Below are 23,956 nucleotides of genomic sequence, written 5' to 3'. Positions count from 1 at the left end.
CAGTGTGAGAGAAGACGTCAAGGTCAAGGTCTTTAAGGAGGTGACAGATGTCAGAGGAGTGTTTGATATAGCGAGAATTGAGGCCAGCTAAGTGAAGCAGGTTGCCCCCTTTAAAAGATTTACGAGAGGGCCACAGGGGTGGGGTGTTACCACTGTGGGAGGGGAATGAGGGAAGGAGGAGAGGAAGGAGATGGAGGGAAGTTAAAAAGAGAAGGAAGACACCCGTCATGAAGGAGGAGTTTGTGGTGAGAGCCCTGCGCCATGATAGTGCCATTATGATAGACTTTAATGGTGCATTTGGAAGAAGCGAAGTGAGCCAAGAGCACTTCTTATCTGGTGCCGCCAGTAATGGATGAGGAGGAGAAAGGAGAGAGGGCGGAGACCATATGCGAGGTCTATAGCTTTGAAGAAGGATGGGCAAAGAGAATGTCAGTGATAGTCTGTCTAGAGGAAACAATGATAAAGGTGTCTGCGATGGGCAGGCAAGAGTTGGAACTCGGAGTGCCATTTTTAGTTTCTTCTGAACAGTCTTTGTAAGAGGGGGGATAGGAGAAGGAGAAGCAGTTAGAAACGATATGGGCGACAGAGAGCGCCATGGGGGCAGAGACAAGAGGGAGGAGTCAGAGGTTTTCAGGGGAGAGGGTCAGAACGCTATGGGCCTCATTACGATCCTGACGGAATGGGTTAACGGGTACCACAAATGGATGCGGACCCGTTAAACCCATTCTGCCTGATTACGAGGTCCCCTCGCGGGACCCGGTACCGACGCCTGGTAAAACCAGGCGTCCTTACCGGGTCCCGCGAGGGGCCCAGGGAGCTAACAATGGTCCGGTCGTAATCGGCCCGTTGTTAGCTCCCTGCACCCATTCCCATTGAGCCCTATGGGGGCTTGAATGGAAATGGGGAAGGTCCGGGCCAGGGTTCCCTGAGGGAGGAATTACCGGGCCCTCCAAACTCAGAATGGCCCTGTAATTCCCCATTCACGGAATCCGGACCCGGTTTTGGAGGCAGCCATGCCGCCAATAGCAGCATAACTACCGCCAAAGCCGTAATGAGGCCCTATGCAATGATAGAATCACACCAGCCGGCCACGCAGACAGGGATCAGTGAGCACGCTGGAGATGCCCAGGTATACAGATCATTAGAAATTTGGTAGAACATGTTTAATCAATTTTAGACAAAAGCACTCAAAAGCAGTACAAAATGGTGGTGGAGGCGCAGTTGGCTGCACACCAGAGAATAGAAAGAGTTATAAATCATGTGTTTTCATTTTTATTTCATCGTTGAAACAGGGCACTAAGAGGGCAGTAGCAGTCAGTATAGTACTATTGGTGAAGAGAGTTCGCGATTACAGATAAGGCATGTAGGAAAAGGAGCAGGTAGTAATGTGAGAAGACATTTAGGCCTCATTACAAGTTTGGCAGTAGCCTTCTGGTAAAACCGGCAGGCTGCCGCCAAACTTGCAATTTCATTCCGGTGCCCTCAACGCGGCAATTACTGGGTCATTGCGGCCCTGCCGGACCCGGTAATTTCCCATTTGCGGGCGCCGGAAAAAAGATGCCCCCCATTCCCATTTGGCCCCATAGGGCAGAATGGGAATGTGGAGGTCGAATGCACCGGCACCGTTTATAACGGTGCTGGTGCATCCGACATGCTGTGCTCGCGGGTGCCTTTCTGCCCGCCAGGTCCGACCTGGCGGGCAGAAAGGCACCCGCGAGCACAACTCGTAGTTTGCCGGTCCGGGAACTACGGTACCGGCATGCTTACCGGTACCGTAGTTCCCGGATCAGCAAACTTATAATGACGCCCATAGTCTCCAAGGAAGGTGGGTGGGCCTTAGAGATCCATAATTGCTTACCAGGGTAATTACAAATAAAGATTATGTTCGTGGTCAGAGCGTGTGGGTCACCAATTGAGTATGAAAGTCTTTGAGAGTGTTGCTGAGAAGCTGCAGGTAGAGGTGATCCCTCCACCGCCAGACAGGGGCCTTGGTGTGGGCCTTGGTCAGGGGCTGGCTCTCGCCTGCTGGCTCCCTTGATTGGCTCAGATCACCTTATGGGCTGGGCCGGCATCATGGCACACCAGTGCTCCCAGGTGCCGGCGGCCATGTTGTAGTGAAGAGAAAGTAAATGAAAATCACAGGTCAACTTGACTTTGCACAATAAAAGGCAATGACACGATGTAGAGATAAGTGTGAAAAAGGAACGTAGACAAACAATGGTAATTGCACATATATATCTGAGGCAGTACAAAACTCGGGAGAACATTGGTTAGCATAGACTGAGCAGCCAGGCTTATTTTAGAAGGGAGAGAGGGCTGTAGCTTGTTACAAAGAAATTGTAGCATACATATGGTCCAGAGAAACACTGAAACACTAAGGGCCTCATTACGACCCAGACGGTAAGTGAATAACGATGCCGGTAAAGGATTACCGGCATCGCTTACTGCTCCGCACGAATATGATACACCAACCCGCTATTAGCAGCACCGTAATTAACGGTGCCGCTAATAGCGTCAGGAGGGCGGGCACGCAACCCTTCATGCCGGCAAAACCGGTATGGCGCAAACAAGGGAACATCACAAGTCAAGCGGACATGCAAATAACGCCCTACTGAAGCCCGAAAATTACCTTACCGGCATGGAGCAAATACCGGCATCGCGGACCTCCCGTAAATGGCCATGTGCAGTGTTCCCAACTGCCACAGGTGCACACAGCCAGCACAGGTGGAGGCAATACAGACTGGGCCAGCACAAAAGGAGCACACCCCACCCCTTCCCACACCCAGTCACACACCAAAATGATTCCAATAGGACTAGCAATGCTGGGGCTGAAGGACATGATTGCAGTGGAAGTGCTACAACAACAACAACAACAAGCAGCACAGAGAAGACACAGGAGGAGAAGGAGAGTGAGGCAGGCCCAGCATGCCCAACCAGTGCAGCCAGTGGCACCACGCAGGCAGCCCCCAAACCCTTGCATCAGAGCCAGTCCATTCAACCTAACCCCTGAGCAGATCCACACCCTGTACCGTCTGGACCGGGACACCATCACCACCATTGTGAACATGATACATGACGACATTGTCAGCCTGATTGCAACACGCACTGCCATCCCACCCCTACTGAAGGTAGTGTCTGTGCTCCACTTCCTGGCCACATGCACCTACCAGCACACAGTGGGGCACATGCATGGCATATCACAACCATTATTCTCACGTACGCTGAACCAAGTGCTTGATGCCTTCCTGATGCACACAGGTGACCACATTTACTTACCACGGACTGGCCAGGAGATCTCAAACACCAAAGTTGGTTTCCATTCACTGGCCGGCATCCCTGGTTGCATTGGCGCCATTGACTGCACCCATGTGGAATTGTGGTCCCACATGCCATGGAAGTAGCGTACCACAACCGTAAATTATACCACTCCATCAACGTGTAAATGGTATGTGACTCAAACAAGATCATCACACATTGTTGTGCCCGATTCCCCGGATCAACCCATGATTCAATGGTCCCGCGGAACTCCACGATACCACGCTACATGGAGCGACATGCAGGGCAGAGATCCTGGCTTCTCGGTGAGTTGGATGTTAGGCTCATGGAAATGCGATGTGGGTAGGTGACTGGGGGAGAGATGCATACTTCACCTGGCTGAGATGGGGGGAGATGCATACTTCACATGGCTGAGATGGGGGGGGGGAGATGCATACCTCACTTGGCTGAGATGGGGGGGAGAGATGCATACTTCACCTGGCTGAGATGGGTGGGGGGAGATGCATACTTCACCTGGCTGAGATGGGGGGAGATGCATACTTCACATGGCTGAGATGGGGGGGGGAGATGCATACCTCACTTGGCTGAGATGGGGGGGAGAGATGCATACTTCACCTGGCTGAGATGGGTGGGGGGAGATGCATACTTCACCTGGCTGCGAGTGCCTAAGAGAATGGACCATGCTCATAACCCAAAGCAGGCCAGACCGGACCTGACACCTGACCACATAATGCAAGATGTAAGCTGCCCTAACATGTAAATGATGCAGTGTTACAACCATTCCATAGCTATCAACATGTGCACTGTACTCAATCAGACCGTATCCCCCGCAACACAATGCAGCTACAAGCAATTAGTATGGCCAATACACAGAACCAGATACCATCAACAGAAAGGATTGTCCCCCATTACTGCGTACAAAGGAGTCACATGAGGGCCAAATACATTACTACACCACTACACTGACACAGAGGTCCTACAAAACTGCATGTCACCATTTGTTGTGCATAGTGAGATCATCATGAGACTGACATCAGCGGTGACAGGATGAAAGGATACAAATGACTGCACATCAGCCAGATCATGGGAACAACCGGCGTGGACTAACACAGTGCATGAGCACTCACAAGGAACAGGACCCCCTTGCGCCCACTAGACGATGGCACGCTTACCTTTCCATAAGAGGAATACACACATAGCAGTCACATCATGTGTCTCCATTCATGCATGGAAATGTGGTTGAAATGCATGCTATGGTGTCATTGATACAGGTCCCATATGATGTGATGGCTTACACATATACATTGTTGCCCACATACAGGTGATGCAGGCTATCCCTTGAAGAGGTGGCTCCTTACCCCAGTCCCGAACCCACAGAACAGGCACGAGGAGGACTACAGTTGTGCGCATACACGTACCTGTGTGGTGATTGAGCAGACATTTGGCCTCTTGCGGCACGGTTTCGCTGCCTCAGCAGGTCTGGTGGGGCACTCCTGTACCGCCATGAGAAGGTGGCCGAGATCGGCATGGCATGTGTCATGCTACACAATATGTGCATCAAACGGAATGTGCCTCTGCCCCCTGACGCTGAACTGCAACAACCTGATGATGAGGAGGGTGGAGATGGGGCTGCACTTCAGGGAGGCAGCGATGCACAGGAGGGACGTGCCATGCGTCAGACTCTGATCAACCAATGTTTCTAGCACACATGGACGGGGATTGTGACATGGAGGTGGCACTCAGGGCACTGGGTGTGTCAGGGACATGGACACTGTATACTGTTCACCAATAAAGCACACATACACAATAAGCAATGTCCGCACATGTGAATTATGATTTCCCAAAAGGTGTATTAAAAAATATAACAAAGTGCACAAGCCCTCCACCCCACATACCCTCTCCCCCTCCCCCCTCAACTCCCCCACACACCCTCTCCCCCATCAACTCCCCCACACACCCTCTCCCCCTCCACCTCCCCCCTTGACTTCCCCACACATGGTGTGCAGTAGCGTGCAACATTAGTCCACATGGCACCAGTAGGCCTGCCTGTACCTACAACCCTCCCTCTCCTCCAGCACCAGGTGCACCCCTATCCCATCTGCGCAGGTTCCGGGCAGACCTGCGCACGGGGCAGGTCCTGGTTGAACTTGCATTCGAAGATGACCCAGGTTGTTTTGGCAACTGTGGTGGACGCATGGCCTGCATTGCTGCCACCATTTCAGAGAGGACGTGCCGCACTGCTGCCAATTCGGCGCAAATGTCCTTCGAGGTGGTCTTGATTGCCGTTTTCAGGGATGCAGCACATTCCCTAATGTCATCCCTTGCCCGGCCATATGCTGCGTCAACAGCCTTGTGAGCTCCTCCTGGTGCATCTGAATAGCCCTGATCCCATCTTGGCTGGTTGGAACTTGGGTGGATGTGTGAGGGGTTTCCACCATGCTTTGTTCATCATGCCCAGTTGGCGTGGGGCTGGAACTTGCGGGCCATGAATCACCAGGTGACAGTCCGTGCATGCTGCTGTTCTGCAAGCTGCATGGGGATAGTTGTGGTGAGTGCAGGGGGCCTGTGGCGGGTGTTGCGCCATGCAGCTGAATGTCTGCCTCATCGTCCGATAGGGCTGCTGTGGCAGCTGTCTCACCCACTGTGCTGCTGGCAGCCGATGCTGTGCCTTCTGCCACTGCCTCCTGGGCGATGGTGGCTGGTGTGGGTGCTGTTGTAGGGCCATAGTGCACATTGGTGCTGTGGTCTGTGGGGTTTTCTTGGCCTTCTGCAGTGGTGCAGGTTGGCCTCTAACCCTTAAAGTCGAGGGACGGTGTTCTCTCTCCTTACCCCTGGCCTTCTTTTGTGGTGTGGCATCTTCCTCCCTGGTGTCCTCGTCACCGCTGTCTGAATGCATGCCTGTGGGGGACCAATAGTGGGAGCGGGTTAGTGATAGGTCTACAGGCATCGGGCATGCATTGGGGTGGCTGCATTCATATGGAATGGCAGTTGATTCACATTGTGGGAGTGACGTAAGGGTTGCTTGGCTTTTGGGTGGGTGATGCATGGAGGCGTCTGGGTTGAAACACATATGGGGTGCATTGTGCATGTGGACAAGATGATGCTGTGCACTGCCTGTAGGCAGTCTTGTACATATGTGTCTGGTGGACCCTGCTCTACATCAGTTCAGGTGGACATCATCGTGGTGGTATTAGCATTGTTTCATTTGGGACACCTACCTGCATCGGCTGATGACAGGGTTCCTCGCTTCATGTCCCCCAGTCCCTAAATTGCCCCTGTCCCTATGGTGCTGGCGCATATCTCCTCCCATGGTTGCAATTTGATGGGGGACTCCGCACCTCCACCTGTCGCCATCCCCAGGTTGCGGTTGTCAGAGAGGATGCTCCGCACGCGTAAACGCAGATCGTCCCAGTGCTTACGGCAATCTTTGGGAGTGCGGGGTGTGGTGCCAACGGCACTTACTTTCTGGGCGACCTCCACCCATATCTGTTTCTTGCGCTGCACTGCAGGGCGGGACATGTCTGAGGAAAACACAACATCGGCATGTTCCTGCAGCGTCTCCGCCAGCATGGTTAACTCCTCTCGGGAGAAGCGCTCCTTGCGCAGGCGATCAGTGGTTTTTTTTACAGCTTTTGCCGTGGTGAGATGCAGCAGGTAGTGTTGGAGGTGTGGCAGAGTTCTGGGGGTCAGATGGCTCCTGGTTGTGGTGGATGGCAATGGATTGTGTTTTTAAAGATGGCCGCCGTGCTCTTTCCCGTTCCTGTGCGATGACGCTACTTCCGGTTCCGCTTATTAGCGGTGACCGCTAATAGCGTTTACCGCTATTAGAGGTGCCTGCTATTAGCGGTCACCGCTAATGCCGATGGCTTGGATGCCGGAGGAGCTATATGCACCACTTACGATGCCGGAAAGGGGGATTTTTTTCCCTTTTATGGCATGGCGGTGGGGTCATTACCGGCATGGCGCAAAGCTCGTGCCCGCGTACTCGTAATAGGCCGCTTTTAGCAGTCTATTGCCAGCACGGACACGGTACTTGCGCAATGCCAGTAATGACCGGTACTTACCGCCCGGGTTGTAATGAGGCCCTATGTATTGTAAAAATAATGATTTATTATAAATAGATGTAGGCCAAGATAAATATTGTGAAGGTAAGTACTGTTACATATTATATAAATACAATTATCAAAAACCAACGTTATACTTATGGTATACACACCAAAGTATAACCTTGTTAAGAATAGCAGTGAGCAGTTCAAGGTGAGTTAAACCTAAAGTGACACATTCAGAAAGGCATGAAGCTATTCTTGGGGAGTAAAACCAGGTTAGTTAGAATGTTAGAATACCATCAGTAGGTCAAGTGCAGAAGACCCTATTGCATAACACACAGTGTTATTCAATTGCAGAATCCCTTGGGTGCACCAACACTTAGTATCTCTTGCAACATCTGGAACGTTCTTCTGTTATGAATGCACACACTTACACCACCAGTATTACCTTGAAGGACACAGTTCAGAGCTAGTAAAGTGACTCTTAAACTTTCTAGCGGGTTCTTAAGCTACTCAGGGATCTGTAGGAACACTCTAAACTGTTTTAGAAGTGCACTAAAGCAGTTCAGTGAAAGCATAACCTAATATTACAGTTTAAGAAGAGCAACTGCTGTTCAAGGTCAGTATAACCTATTGGTATCTAAACTATTACACTGTTTCTATTACAGGAATAGATTTAATTCTTAGGCCAGTAAGAACTCTAGCAGACTTTTAAGAAAGGCAATCGGCAGTTCAAGGTAAGTAAGGACCCTTATGCTTTTCAGGTGGGCAGAAGCAACCCTAAGATGAGTATTACCTCTCGGGCTATTTTAGATATGCCCCAAGCATATCAGGGGAAGCAAAAACCACTGGTGCGCTGTCAAAATGGCACGTAGTTATTCAAGGTGGGCAAACACTATTGGTAAGCTTTTACACTCATTAAGTTAAGAATAATGAAACAGTACCAACACTTATTACTTTTAAGAAGAGAGAAACACTATTTGAAAGTTAGTGAAACAATTATTATGTTTTATAAAGAGCATCCAGCAACTTAAAGGTAACTAATAATGTAAGGACACTTTGTAACTTATTCTGTTGTAGAGCTACAGTTACAGCACAAGCTTCCTTAGCAGTTAAGTGCTATTCGCACTAGTTATCATTTCAAGACAGGAGCCTTTTCTTTTATAGTCCTTCCCTCTTCTAGGGCATGAGTTTCTCAGGAGGCAGAAGAGTGACCCTTGTGGTCTAGGAGCCAGATGTAGGCAGGTCAGGATAGGGTTCAGTTGAAGGAAAGTCAGAGTTACAGAGGATATCTCTTCAGACAAGTAGGTATTCACTTTAGAGTTATTTGAAAGTGTTCAGGGACTTCAAAGGAGGCTCCTTATATGCGTTCCAGCATTAGGCCTGGGCGAATAGTTTGGGCAAACATCTCAAAGACTTGCATCACCCACTCAGCCTCACAGAACTCAAACAAGACTTGAGGTAAGTATTACCCAAGCCCACACAGTACCCTTCAAGGTGGATGTCTTCAGGATGCAGCAGCACAGGAACCGGTCCCTGGATTTTAAGTCTGGAGATGAAAGAAAAAGACACTGGATGGGAACTTGCAGCAGCAGTCGCCAGATGAGGCTTCCAACAAAGGATTCTTCGAGGCTTCTTGCGGCTCTGTGGTTCTGTCACCCTTTTATAGGAACCAGATGAAGAACGAATATCACTGTTCGGATTCTCTTCACTCTGAGGGGACTTTGGGGATTTGGATCATGTTTTTGGAGGTCCAGCAGGCTTCCACCAAGGTTTCAGCAGGAATCTGATTTCAGAAAACATTGCACTGCACTGAGGCAGGAGGTCCCCTGGTATTGGCGATTTTCAGCCCAGCAAGGTCACAGCATGTTGAGAGATGACCTTCTCAAGACTAGTGAGTCTCGCCAGCGCCTGGATAGGAGTCGTCTCATTTGGGGCCCCCAGGTTGATTGGAAGAAATGGCTATATCAGTCTCTGGTTACACAGCAGGCTCTCCGGTTGTTGGAAAGCATTAGTCGTCTTTTCTTCCTCTTCAGATTCAGCTCCAGTGGTCGACTTGGCAACAGCTTCCGGGTTCTGACTTTCATACAGGAACCACAGCATAACCTCTGCAAACTCTCCAAGCAGTTTACAGAAAGGGGTGGCTAGCTGTCCAATCAGGACTGTATCTTTATAACAGAATATGTCTAATCAGGACAGCCAGTCTCCCCACCCCACAGTGGGAACTGGTTCCTTTCAGGCATGGTGGAAGACAAAGGGCTGCAGAATGTTGGCCTCCTTCCTCACTTCCTGCCTCCGCAGACACCCTGGAGCCTCAGCAGGGAGTTCCTGCTGAAGACAAAACTTCAGCCAAGGTCTTTCCCGCTTAGGCAGCAGAAAGACCTAAGAAACAACAAGCAGACGAGAAAAGGCAGGAAAAAGAAGCCCACCACTCTACAGATTGTTGATTCTTCTGTGCGTTACTGCGGCTGATGTGACAGTCTGCGAGTAATATGACCAAAAGTAATAAAAGTAGGTTCTCTGCCACCAGTCATTGTATTTCACTGTATTCCCTTTCTCACTTACCTGGTATCTCCCCAGCACTCCACATAAGGCGGGGTGTGCTGGCTCACTATGTAAAATGTAAAGGGGATGAGAATCCCACTTTACTTCTTGGAAACAGTAGTTCACGCAAGAGATAATAATAGAAATTACAAACGGAAGCCCATAGGGGCAACCCAGCCTGATCCCAAAAGTTATAGGAACCTATAAATTCATACGCACACTATGGAGAGATCTAAAAAGGTCACCCATGAAAAGAGTAAAAGTCTAGGTGAGAGGGGAAAAACATTCCCACTCACCTAGGGACAAGGGACAATAATCACCAAGTCCAGCAAAATGTTCTCGGGTTGACAGAAAGATTATTCACATTTATGAACATCTTAACTAACGGCTCCCCTTTCATAGCAGAATAATTTACATTGGACAGATGATTAGAAGAGGTACAGGTCTGGGTGTACGGGATAGGGGAGGACCCTTGTTACCGTCCTCTACAATTCATTCTTCACTCACTGCTCCTTTCCAGAACCATTTACAATGGACAGATGAGTAGAAGAGGTACTCACTGCTCAGTTCTGTATAAAGGGAGGGAAAAGAAGTAATGATACTGCACCTTGGTCTGATAGTATGGTCAGATGAGTAGAACAGGTACAGGAAGGGGAGGGGCTTCACTCACTGCTCCGTTCTTTATAAAGTGAGGGAAAAGAAGTAATGATACTGCACCTCGGTCTGATCACATGGTCGGATGAGTAGAACAGGAAGGGGAGGGTCTTCACTCACTGCTCCGTTCTTTATAAAGTGAGGGAATAGAAGTAATGATACTGCACCTCGCTCTGATAGCATGGTCAGATGAGTAGAACATGTGCAGGAAGGGGAGGGTCTTCACTCACTGCTCTGTTCTGTATAAAGTGAGGGAATAGAAGTAATGATACTCTACCTTGGTCTGATAGCATGGTCAGATGAGTAGAATAGGTGCAGGAAAGGGAGGGTCTTCACTCATCGCTCCGTTCTGTATAAAGTGAGGGAATAGAAGTAATGATAATGCACCTTGGTCTGATCACATGGTCAGATGAGTAGAACAGGTGCAGGAAGGGGAGGGTCTTCGCTCATCGCTCCGTTCTGTATAAAGTGAGGGAATAGAAGCAATGATACTGCACCTTGATCTGATCGCATGGTCAGATGAGTAGAACAGGTACAGGAAGGGGAGGGGCTTCACTCACTGCTCCGTTCTGTATACAGTGAGGGAATAGAAGTATTGATACGGCACCATGGTCTGATCACATGGTCAGGTGAGTAGAACAGGTACAGGAAGGGGAGGGGCTTCACTCACTGCTCCGTTCTGTATACAGTGAGGGAATAGAAGTATTGATACGGCACCATGGTCTGATCACATGGTCAGGTGAGTAGAACAGGTACAGGAATGGGAGGGGCTTCACTCACTGCTCCGTTCTGTATACAGTGAGGGAATAGAAGTATTGATACTGCACCTTGGTCTGATAGCAGGGTGAGGATATACAGACCTTGCGCACTAACAATTACTATAGATGTAGACTGCTACATATGGGGTTCAGGAGGGTGAGCTTTTCATGGTATGATAAGGGACACAGGGACATGAATGTCCCTAGATGTGGCATGCATGGTGTCATATTAGATTTGCGCCTCCTGATAGTTGTAATTGCACCAGCACCTCTTTTAATGATGAGACAATCTATTATGTGGGACTAGTGATCTATGCAACTATAGAGTCTCGTAGGACTTCTGGTTATGATATAGTCATATTAGATGTTACCCAGCAATTGGGAAGGTGTTTGCACAATGGGACACATACGCCCGGACATAACAGTGATAAAAATAAGTACAGGGGTGGACTGGACTAAAATACACGGGACAATGCCAGTTAGTGACCTGGAACACAGGCTTTCCTAAAACGGTGGCAGTGTCGCTGCCCCATCTGGGGCATATGATCTAGAACAGGCAATAGTGAATATATCTGCTTCATTAGAGATATTTGCAAATGCCACGGCGGATGCACTGGGGCGCATTCAGAGAGAAGTACACAGCATAGGAGCAACCGCGATGCAAATCAGGGTGGCTCCTGACCTATTGCTGGCCCACAAGGGAGGTGTATGCGCAGTATTCAGCAGCTCCTGCTGCATGTACTTAGAGGGGGATGACGCTGTTAATAAAAACATTGAAGCTTTAAAATTACAAGCGAAGATATATCACCAGGTGGCGTTTGATGGCAGTGAGGCCTGGGATTGGTGGGTTATGGTTGACTGGGCTGATGGGGGAAGCATTTAGAATGTTTTTCTTTGCCATGTTATTCTGCATATATTTTATTGTTGCTCTTTTGAAATGTATCATGTGCAGGGGATCTAATGTGGGGGCAGGCAACGCCTGTAGAGGGGTTGGGGAGAAGAGAGAAAAGAATGTGCATGTTACCAACTCTACCATTCTGTTTCCCATTTCTCTGAGGCCCTGCGAGAGGAGTGGTCTGACTGGCGGCAAGCACAGTCACAGTGCTGTGGAATGCGTGCCTGACACGCCTCAGGTGATGGGGGTCGGAGTGGGCTCCTTCCTGAGAAGTACATGGTGTACGTGACTGCAGGCTGCATGTAACAAGACCCACAAGGACAGAGAGACAACCTCGTTAGCAGACACCATTCTTCCATGAAACTGAAACGTTTCCACGCTGTCCCCTCTCTTACCTCTGTACCTTTATATGGAACATTGTTCATGTGCACACTGTGATCGGTGGAGAATGGGCCAGCCACTCCACCTGTATATAAGAATGGACATGCCTGCGGCGAGGTGGAACAGTCCTCCCAGGCGTTTGGCTCCTGATTGCATTACATGCTATACTTCTTTACGTCTGGGCTCCTGTGTTGTTATTTGGTGTTGGGGTGCACAGGTATTGTGGGGAGCAGGACAGACTGGTAACAGATACCATAGTCCCTTTTTAACAGGATGTGGCATGCCCCAATGTTCTGCCTTATCGCCTATCCTTAACATGTTCTGTCCCTGGCCTGGCTAATCTAGTCCTACGGATTCAGATTCTACGATTATAACACTTGGATCCTCTTATGCTTATTTGGTAGCTCAGCAAAGGCCTCCCTACACTTTCAGAGCTGTCTTATAACTGTGAACAAAAGAATGGTTTCTCACAGACTGAAGCTGAACTCTAAGAAAACTGTATATTGGTTGTTGGGGTTGCACCGGGCACTTGGCATGCTTCCCCGGCCTTCCTCTGAGCTTGGTGCTTACGCCATGTACTTGGCTATCAGAATTGACTGTGAGCTTTCACTTGTCCCTCACACACCGTGGTTGGCAGTTGTTTGATTCCATATTAAATAGTTGTAGGTTAACCTCCCTTTTTTTTTTAACTTTCTCACTGTGACGTCAGTTGCTATAGCCCTAATGTTTCAGGTGTCAGAACGTGCTAACGTGCTTCTTTCAGGCGTTCAGAAATGTGTCCATATCACTCTGGTTCATGACAATCTGCACTGGTTTCTTGTGATCCCTCAGATGGGGTTCAAGGTGCTTCCTCTAGCCCTTTATGGAACAGGTGCCCCCTATCTGCAGTCCACCCTTCCACATATGTCCTCTCTCTACCTTTAGTTCTAGCCTCCAGATGAGGACTTCCTGTTCCAGGTGGTGACCTTCAGATGCTTGCTGAAGACCCATCTATTCTGGTTGGCCTTTCCTTAATTTTTCTGGATTCTCATATGTTTTAATGCCACCAGTTCTTAGTACAGATAATCCTTTGGGTAGAGAGGGCAGATTGAAGTACCAGCCTTACAGAGAAGTGGTGTACTGTGTAAGGAAGGCATGGTATCCAAGAAAAACAGACACAAGTGATCACAGTTCAAGGGTGTTTATTAAACTATAAAAATAGGTGAGATAAACGCCTAATCTAAACCTAAATCTAAAATGGGAGCAAGCTACGACAATCAAACAATAATAATACAGTCATAGTGGAGTCTAGTCAAATAAAAGGGCCTATAATAAGAAAAGCTATTGCCAACCCTTATCGCTATGCTACAAAAGAGCGTGGGACAATGTTCACAAGAAAAGAAAGAAGTGTTCACAAAATCATAAATCAGGATGTTATGGTTGGGGTCTCCCTTCCCAAAGGTTTTTAGCACGGGACAAGGCGGGACTCGAATGCAGCACACTCCTGGGCTTCTCCAGCACGAGGTTACAGTTCCTTTTCTCAATATCTGGACCTTCTGTGTCCAAGTCCTTTTCAAGCAAAGTCTCTATCTTCAGGGGGCCTGATATGCCATAAACAACAAAACAAAAGTACCTTCAGCTAATCTTATATTGGGCGATTACTCTTCACCCTTGGATCCCTTCAGCTGGGCTCCGATCATTCTCTCAATGCTAGCCTCCCTCAATCGGGCTCAGACCAACAGCTCTCTGTGGACATCGCTCAGACGGGTTCATGTTTGTCAACACAATGTTCACTGGTGTATTACCCTAATTTGCAGGCATCCCTCAGCCGGGTTCATGTTTGTCATCACAATGTTCACGGGTGTATTACCCTAATTCTCAGGCATCCCTCAGCCGGGTTCATGTTTGTCGTCACAATGTTCACGGTGTATTACCCTAATTCTCAGGCATCCCTCAGCCGGGTTCATGTTTGTCGTCACAATGTTCACTGGTGTATCACCCTAATTCTCAGGCATCCCTCAGACGGGTTCATGTTTGTCGTCAAAATGTTCACTGGTGTATTACCCTAATTCTCAGGCATCCCTCAGCCGGGTTCATGTTTGTCGTCACAATGTTCACTGGTGTATCACCCTAATTCTCAGGCATCCCTCAGCCGGGTTCATGTTTGTCGTCACAATGTTCACTGGTGTATCACCCTAATTCTCAGGCATCCTTCAGCCGGGTTTATGTTTGTCGTCACAATGTTCACTGGTGTATCACCCTAATTCTCAGGCATCCCTCAGCCGGGTTCATGTTTGCTGTCACAATGTTCATGGGTGTATCAGCCTAGTTCTCAGGCCTCCCTCAGACGGGTTCATGTTTGCAGTCACAATGTTCACTGGTGTATTACCCTAATTCTCAGGCATCCCTCAGCCGGGTTCATGTTTGTCGTCACAATGTTCACTGGTGTATCACCCTAATTCTCAGGCATCCCTCAGCCGGGTTCATGTTTGTCGTCACAATGTTCACTGGTGTATCACCCTAATTCTCAGGCATCCCTCAGCCGGGTTCATGTTTGTCGTCACAATGTTCACTGGTGTATCACCCTAATTCTCAGGCATCCCTCAGCCGGGTACATGTTTGTCGTCACAATGTTCACTGGTGTATCACCCTAATTCTCAGGCATCCCTCAGACGGGGTCATGTTTGTCGTCACAATGTTCACGGGTGTATTACCCTAAATCTCAGGCATCCCTCAGCCGGGTTCATGTTTGTCGTCACAATGTTCACGGGTGTATTACCCTAATTCTCAGGCATCCCTCAGCCGGGTTCATGTTTGTCGTCACAATGTTCACTGGTGTTTCACCCTAATTCTCAGGCATCCCTCAGACGGGGTCATGTTTGTCGTCACAATGTTCACGGGTGTATTACCCTAAATCTCAGGCATCCCTCAGCCGGGTTCATGTTTGTCGTCACAATGTTCACCGGTGTATTACCCTAATTCTCAGGCATCCCTCAGCCGGGTTCATGTTTGTCGTCACAATGTTCACTGGTGTTTCACCCTAATTCTCAGGCATCCCTCAGACGGGTTCATGTTTGTCGTCACAATGTTCACTGGTGTATCACCCTAATTCTCAGGCATCCCTCAGACGGGGTCATGTTTGTCGTCACAATGTTCACGGGTGTATTACCCTAAATCTCAGGCATCCCTCAGCCGGGTTCATGTTTGTCGTCACAATGTTCACGGGTGTATTACCCTAATTCTCAGGCATCCCTCAGCCGGGTTCATGTTTGTCGTCACAATGTTCACTGGTGTTTCACCCTAATTCTCAGGCATCCCTCAGACGGGGTCATGTTTGTCGTCACAATGTTCACGGGTGTATTACCCTAAATCTCAGGCATCCCTCAGCCGGGTTCATGTTTGTCGTCACAATGTTCACGGGTGTATTACCCTAATTCTCAGGCATCCCTCAGCCGGGTTCATGTTTGTCGTCACAATGTTCACTGGTGTTTCACCCTAATTCTCAGGCATCCCTCAGACGGGTTCATGTTTGTCGTCACAATGTTCACTGGTGTATCACCCTAATTCTCAGGCATCCCTCAGACGGGTTCATGTTTGCCGTCAAAATGTTCACTGGTGTATTACCCTATTTCTCAGGCATCCCTCAGCCGGGTTCATGTTTGTCGTCACAATGTTCACTGGTGTATCACCCTAATTCTCAGGCATCCCTCAGACGGGGTCATGTTTGTCGTCACAATGTTCACGGGTGTATTACCCTAAATCTCAGGCATCCCTCAGCCGGGTTCATGTTTGTCATCACAATGTTCACGGGTGTATTAGCCTAATTCTCAGGCCTCCCTCAGACGGGTTCATGTTTGTAGTCACAATGTTCACTGCTGTATCACCCTAATTCTCCGGCCTCCCTCAGCCGGGTTCATGTTTGTCGTCACAATGTTCACTGGTATATCACCCTAATTCTCAGGCATCCCTCAGCCGGGTTCATGTTTGTCGTCACAATGTTCACTGGTGTATCACCCTAATTCTCAGGCATCCCGCAGCCGGGTTCATGTTTGTCGTCACAATGTTCACTGGTGTATTACCCTAATTCTCAGGCATCCCTCAGCCGGGTTCACATTTGTCAATTATCACAGTTCACTTAGTTTTAACATCACAACTCCTGGGAAGCTTTATCACACCCGCCACGACTTTTGCCAGGTGAGATCGGAAAACATGTGCACCCTAATTGAAAATATCACTGCTTGTTCTCCATTACTCCGATCTACTGCAGTGAAGTAATCTGCAGCACAAAACTACGTGATTTAATCTACTGTACGGCCTTCCAGACGTTTTTAATATTACACAGCATACTCTTTAGGTTTACTTGGCAATGTGAGTAATGGGCACGCGGTTTGCAGTTTCAAGCTACGAGATGTTCTCATTAGCTTGAACTCTGCCCGTTGATTGGCCAGATACCTCCGCAACCACCCACCAGCGTCACCGGCAGGCGGAGGCCGGGTGCCTTCTCAAGGGCCGCGGAACAAGGGCCTGTATGTGCCTGTCCGGGCCGGTAGGGACGAGGGCTGTGGCTTTATCCTTCCTCGGTCTACGCCAAATGGAGAGTTCCTACCTCTTACTACATTTTTGACGACATCCAACCTTGCTTGCCTAATGGTCTCACTTTTATCACCTTGGCAAAATCGAGACTCTTTTGAAGTTGTCGGCATTACCGATAGTAAGTGTTCAAATAACTGCAAGGCGAACCCTCCCTGCATTGATTAACTTGTCACTGCTATGTATGACTCAACCGTAGCCTTATGTTACTTTCATACGTACCTTGCCATTACGTAAGGGTAGTCATAGTGCTGTGAACAGATAGTTGCAAATTGGAACTTTCGCGCCGCAACAAACCTTTAATGACTACCAGCGACCAAATTCCCACCAGGCTACCAATCCCGGCAGCCGAAGCTATGTATATAGTCACCACTAACGTTGTAGGCCTACTGGTATTACGTATTGGCAGTAGCACACTTGCTCTCGCCATAAATACCACTAACGATATGGTTGATCGCCAAATACATACGTTTTAGGACTTATTTAAGGTCTGCATCATGCACCCTCCTAACATGGCTATACTTACGCCTCTATCAAATGGCATAAAGCCAACCAATTTCCTTCTTCCACTTAATACAATCACCGGCAATCTAATAACATCCCCTCAGTCTAAAACTATAAAACTGACTACATTTTTGCCACAATTAAAACCTGTAGCCAATAATCCTAATCCTTCTGACATTTCCACCTTTGGTTCTGCTTGTACCATAGCTCCTGACTAATGGATTCAATGATTTGCCACAAGGCCTACACCCAACCAACCCTGCCCTAGTAATATCAGAAATTATAGGCTGGGATCCAGACAGAACAAACATTATACACCTTATTTTAATCGCAATGACATGTCCAATCAGAACACTTTTTCTAAGAAGAGTTTTAAACCTAAAACTAACCAAACTACTAACTCAACCAATCAGAAAACTCCATTCTATTCTTCTAACCAACCAGATAACAATTCCACACAGATTAAAGGGGCCCTTATTCATGCAAGATCTATGGTAGCCCATGCTCTAGACATTGCCGGGCTGATAACTTCCAAAGAACTTGACTTTCTAGCAATAATAGAGACGTGGCTCCATGCAGCTGCAGGGCCCTCCCTACCACTTGCTATTCCAGACAATTACACCATTCTGAGGCTAAATAGAGAATCTTCCAGAGGAGGAGGCACTGCCTTCATTGCCAAAACTAATCTGGGTCTAAGGGTCTCAACACATCCTCCCTTCCCATCAGGTGAACTTTTGACAGTTAAACTGCCACTCTCAGCCTCGCGAACTATAACTATGCATCCGTTATACAGACCACCCGTCCCTATTGCTTCTTTTGAGGCAGAAATCACAGCACTACTTTTCGACCAACACTAAACCCATATCGCAAATCATAGTACTTGGAGACTTCAATATTGGTCTCAATTACCTGAATGATCAGCATGCCTTGGCACTTGCTAATACTATTGTGGAATTAGGCTTTACCCAAAGGGTCAACATGCCAATACACTCTAAAGGTAGAATCTTAGACTGACAAAGCTGGCTCTCCTCCTCTTACTAGACCTCTCGGCCGCGTTTGATTTAGTGGACCATAAAGTTCTATGCAAGCACTTGTCGACAGCTGCCCACTTCTCCTTTCTAGACAATCGTTCCATGAGAGTCTTCTCTCCCTCTGCAGCAGCGGAGCCAGCACCCATTACTTGTGGAGTACTGCAAGGTCTGTGTATATCGCTCACGATGTAAAATATTTTCACAAAGCCTCTGTTCAATGAACTCGATAATCTGGGTGTCACCTACACTAACTATGGAGATGACACCCAGATCCTCATAACCATGTCTGGCGATTATGACACAGACGCTGCCCTGCTGAATAAAATCTATCTCGTCATTCAGACATGGATGGCCTCTCACGGCATAAACTACAAATATTACAAAACAATGCTCTAAGAACTGCATTAAGTATTCCAAGCATGCAACACATCTCGGAGGCTAGACCCAACACTAAGTGGCTCTCAGTTCATGATAGAATAGAATTCAAAGCATTAACCCTTACCCACAAATGTCTAGCTAACTCGGCCCCTCGATACCTAGTGGATACATTTGCAAAAAATATATCTACACGTCCCACCAGGACCTTGTATTCGTATTGTCTTAAGCTCCCCAGATACAATCTTAAGAAGGGAGGGGGAAGTAGCTTTCCTGTTGTGGCATCACAGCTGTGGAACTCATTGCCCACAGCCTTAAGATCTGACCTGTCCTTCTTCAGAAATAAAACTAAAAGTTGGCTTTTTGCCCGGGATCTATAACCGGTTTCAAGCGGCGTCTCTTGCTCTCTCTAGATAACTTTGCTGCATGTATAGTTTTGTATATTGGTTATGAAAATTTCAGATCTAAAATAATGTTAAAAATATCTATGTAAATATTGTCATGTAACTGCTTCTTTTGATTCTAAATGACTTGCAACATGTAATTATAAGTAACCTGTAACGCGCCTACATACCTCTGGGTTTGGAGCGCTATATACATAAATAAATAAACAAACCAACCGTGGGGGATTCACTTCCCTTTGCTTTTCGCTTGGCGTCCCTCAGTCGGGTTCACTAGTGCCTTTCAATCACACTCTCTTCATTTGTAATATTCAAAAGTCTCAATGTCTTTTTAAACAACCATCTAGTTTGGTTAGGTCCCCCTCATCCATGCTCAGACCTTCCTTCACCGGCTCCCTAAAGCACTTGCTAGTACAAAGACTTCCGAAGGGCTATCACATCTCGCTGGGTCATTCTGTTATTCTCTGGCAAGTATGTACTTCAAAATATAACAGTTCACACAGCGTTCCTCTCATCTGGGCTCAAACACCAGTTTCACATTTCCCTTAGTCGGTTTTACACTTTCATATTCCTCAAAGACTGCTGCAATGTGCCAAGGACTTTCGAGTGTAGAAGGGTTTTGGCTAGACCCTTGTATGACCACCTCAACACCTTAGGCCGGTCTCCCCTAGGGCCTCTTGATACTTCTAGTTTCAACAACAGCCAAAGACTTTCGACTGTACAAGGGCTTTGGCTTGATCCTCGTATGACCACTTTGATTTCACAGTTCAACACATTCACCTTGTTCAGGAGCGGGGCATCAGTCAGAGTCCTCGATTGAGTGCCCACGTGGCACCAGACCACTCTAACTGATACCTATTTTGCTTAAAAAGACCTTGTGCTTTAGTCTTCTTTCTTCATACAATGTTGCTCTTCACAACCTTGAGCCCAACAATGTCCGATCTATTATCAGCTATTTCCAACTCACCGGCTGTGCTGAACTCTGTTGGTGTCTTCTGCCTCTGTAGTCAAGGACGGTACCACAATGAGAACTGCTTCTCCCGGCCCTGACTATCAGTGCGGCATGGTCCAATGTACCGCTGACATTCTTCGCACCATTCACCAGCTGCAATTCCAGGTCTTACTTTTCCCTTCTCGGAGGCTCCACGGGTCTGGGTCTAAAAGGGCAAGGGCAATTCCCTCCTCGTCGTCCTTTCAGGTCTCACCGCCTTTCTCCCCTGTTTGAACTGCTGTCCTGGTATAGCTGCTTCCTCATATGTTTGGCCTTGCTCAGAGTGTGCTCTTGTGCTCCACCTTTTATCCCTGTGGGGAGAGGAAAGGGCCGTCAGGTGTGTGTGATTCTGGTCAATTGCTTGACTTTTCCTGACCCTGGTATTGGCACGTCAGGTAAACGTCTCTGGTGTTAGTCCGTTGTCTTTCGTGTTGTGCGAAAGTATTTGTCGGAAAAGGGGGGGGGCAGTGTTTTCAAATGTCCTGCATGGTAGGATGGGAAAAAGGGTATTGAAAGAAGGGGGATACTGCGTCTCACCCGTCGGTGTCCCACTTCCACTCCCCAAGGACCCCCCACCCATCCAGGTTATCCTCCCTCACTGGTCCACCTCCAGGAACTGGATCCAATAGCAAAGGCTGTGTCCTGGCCCCCTAGATGACAGATCCTAGCTATGGGGGGGAGACCACTTTGGGTTTAACACAGTGGGTGTGATGCTGGAAATGCCTTTTGGAGGGATAGAGCCTCCCACTCCTTGTCCTACCACTTTTCTGTGTGTTTTATGTTTGTTTTCTGCCTTTGAGGTCCAGTCTGTTTCTCTGGCAATGCAGCTCTTCAGTTTTTGTTGTTGGTGAACTACACTCATGGGATACCCTTATGGCACCCATGGGTGGGGATACAACCTTGTGCTCCTAGTGTGTGTTTTACATGCTGACTTGCCAGTGGCTCTGAGTGTCCTCCATTTTGGGACACTCAGGCCCTGCCATAGGAATCAATGGATTCCTGGACAAAGCCAAGATGGCCCCTGTGGCCTCTTGGTTTCTTTTCCCTTTACACCTTGTTTTTCCAAAATCCTGGCCAGCCCTGACTCTGTCCCTTCCCCTGAATGGCTGTTGGGTGAAAGTACAATATATGGCTCTGGGGCTGCCTCCTGTCAGACTGTCTAAAGCCTTCCCAGGGACTGTGTGTTGTGGGTACACCTTTGGTGTGGGACCTGTATGAATGGAGTTGGGAGCCAACTCACATTGGGCCTCTTGTAAGTTTGCTGGTCCGGTAACAACGGTACAGGTAAGCTTGCCGGTACCATTGTTACCGGACCAGCAAACTACGAATTCTGACCTGGCGGGCGTACCAGCACCTGCCAGCGGAGCATGTTGCATGCACCGGCACCATTCACGAATGGTGCCGGTGCATCAGACCTCCCCATTCCCATTGAGCCCTGTGGGGCTCAACGGGAATGGGGAGCATTTCATTCCGGCGCCCGCGAATGGGCAATTATCGGGTCCGGCGGAGCTGTAATGATCCGGTAGTTGCTCATTCGCGGGTGCCGGAAAAATGTGCAAGTTCGGCGGCAGCCTGACGGTTTTATCGTCAAGGCTACTGCCGAACTTGGAATGAGGCCCACTCTGCGTTATGGGTGTCTGGTTTCTGTGTTTGACACAATGGGCATCATTACGAGGTTGGTGGTAACCCCGTAACATGGTTTCCGCCAGCTGATAGCCCGATACCGCAGGGATATCATAAGTGGTGTCAGAACAGTAAATCTCCATTCCTGTGGAGTCCCATAGAGCTCCATGGGAATGGGGACACTGAAGCACTGGCACCATTGCTGACGGGTCCGGTGCTGCTTTGAGACATGCCGGTAGGGCCTGAAAATCCAGACTGTCAAATTTATAATGAGGCTCAATGACTGAGGCAGCCCTGACGGAAACTGGTATGAATGCAGTGTAGTGCTCTGAAAGGCTGGTTTTGGGTGAATAGCCTAAATGCCTGCGAGCCTGATTGGTTGATTGCCTCCATGAATGCCCTTCAGTGTGATTGGTTGACTGAACCTGACTCAGCTGAAGTGCATGTGGAACACATGGGTATAACTAGGGACCCTGCACTCACCTGGTTATTCTTGTATGGAAACTGAAGCTGAAGTCCAAACCAAAGCAAGTATGCTGGGTCCAGTTGGAGGAGGAAGTCTGTGTTTGCATATCTTCAAGGAATCTGAAAACTGCTGGGCTGACCCAAGGGCAGAATCAAGAGAGGACCTGGCTAGGAGACCTCTCACCCAGCTACGAGGGACCCTCGTGCAACCTGCTACTCTTCATGAAAGTACCCTGGAAGCCAGTACTGTTTATATGACCTCCGGAGTCTTTGTGAATCCAGAAGAGGAGTGCCTGGACATCATGAGCTGAAGAAGTCCATTGGTGTCACCCAGTGTCCAGAGGAGCATTTGTGACCGCTGGAAGCCGTTTGCAGTGTAGCACCCAGAACAGGTGGTTACCCTGGCATAGTGCTGCTTGACACTCAGAGCTGTGAAAGTTCCAAACTGCTAAAGAAGACTTCAAGGGACATCCTTGCCACCTAAGCTGACCACTTTTTCCTGCCCTAGAAGGTCCAGGGTTGCTGGCTGCAGAGGAAGGTCTGCCGGTGGGTTTCCCACTACCAGAATCCAACAAAGATGTTCCAAGCGTCCAGAATTAGTGAGGTTCCGTGGTCCACTCCAGAGGTCGAATCCAGGATGGTAGAAGCCATCCAGACATCCGTGCTGTGGCTTTAGCACCGAAAGACGGAAAACCGCAAAATATGAAACCGACAACAAAAGTGACCTCTACAACCGTCACCGACAGAAGTCATCCAAGGTCACCAAGGGTCTTGTCTTCATCGTCCAAGCCTTTTAGGAGCCCACAGCAAGTTTCATTTACTTGGACTTCCATGACCAGAGCAGCAACCGTCCGAAGGAGACCACTGCGAAGACCGAAACTGCGGTCTTTCCGTAGGTACTTGGAGCCTTCTTTTCTTCTTGGACGCGACTTCCTGGCGTCTTCTTCCTAAAGAAGGAGTCCATCCTCAAGGGGTCCCATCGAGTAAAGCTGAGAAACTCTGCCACTTTTCCTGCCAAGGCACCAAAAAGGACTGTGATGAGGAAGAGCACCTTCCAGCTTCAAGACTCATCCAGAGGTCCCAGTTTCCTCTTGGATCCTTTTTTCCAGTGGCATCTCAGCTACTTTATCTATTTATTTTTATTTATAATGCACCAATCACAGGCCCAAAGGCATAATAGTGCCAACAAGAACAGATACAAAGAAAACAAAATCAAGGAATCTGCACATTCAGAGAGGACCTTGGTCAACAGAACAGCAACGTTTTTAATCTGGCCCTGAATCTACTGAGGGATTTACACATTCTTAGGTCCGGAAGAAGATTGTTCCAGCTTCTGGACGCAGCATAGCAGAAGGCACCCTGGGCCACAATGTCAAGCTTTGCCTGTGGAGTGTGAAGGAGACCCATATTATTGGACCTCAATGTTCTTCGAACCGGTAACCA

This window comes from Ambystoma mexicanum, chromosome 5q (assembly GCF_040938575.1).
Source record: "Ambystoma mexicanum isolate Mex_15411 chromosome 5q, UKY_AmexF1_1, whole genome shotgun sequence".
NCBI lineage: Eukaryota > Metazoa > Chordata > Amphibia > Caudata > Ambystomatidae > Ambystoma > Ambystoma mexicanum.
The sequence above is the reverse complement of the archived record's forward strand: the minus strand, read 5'-3'. Positions refer to the sequence as shown.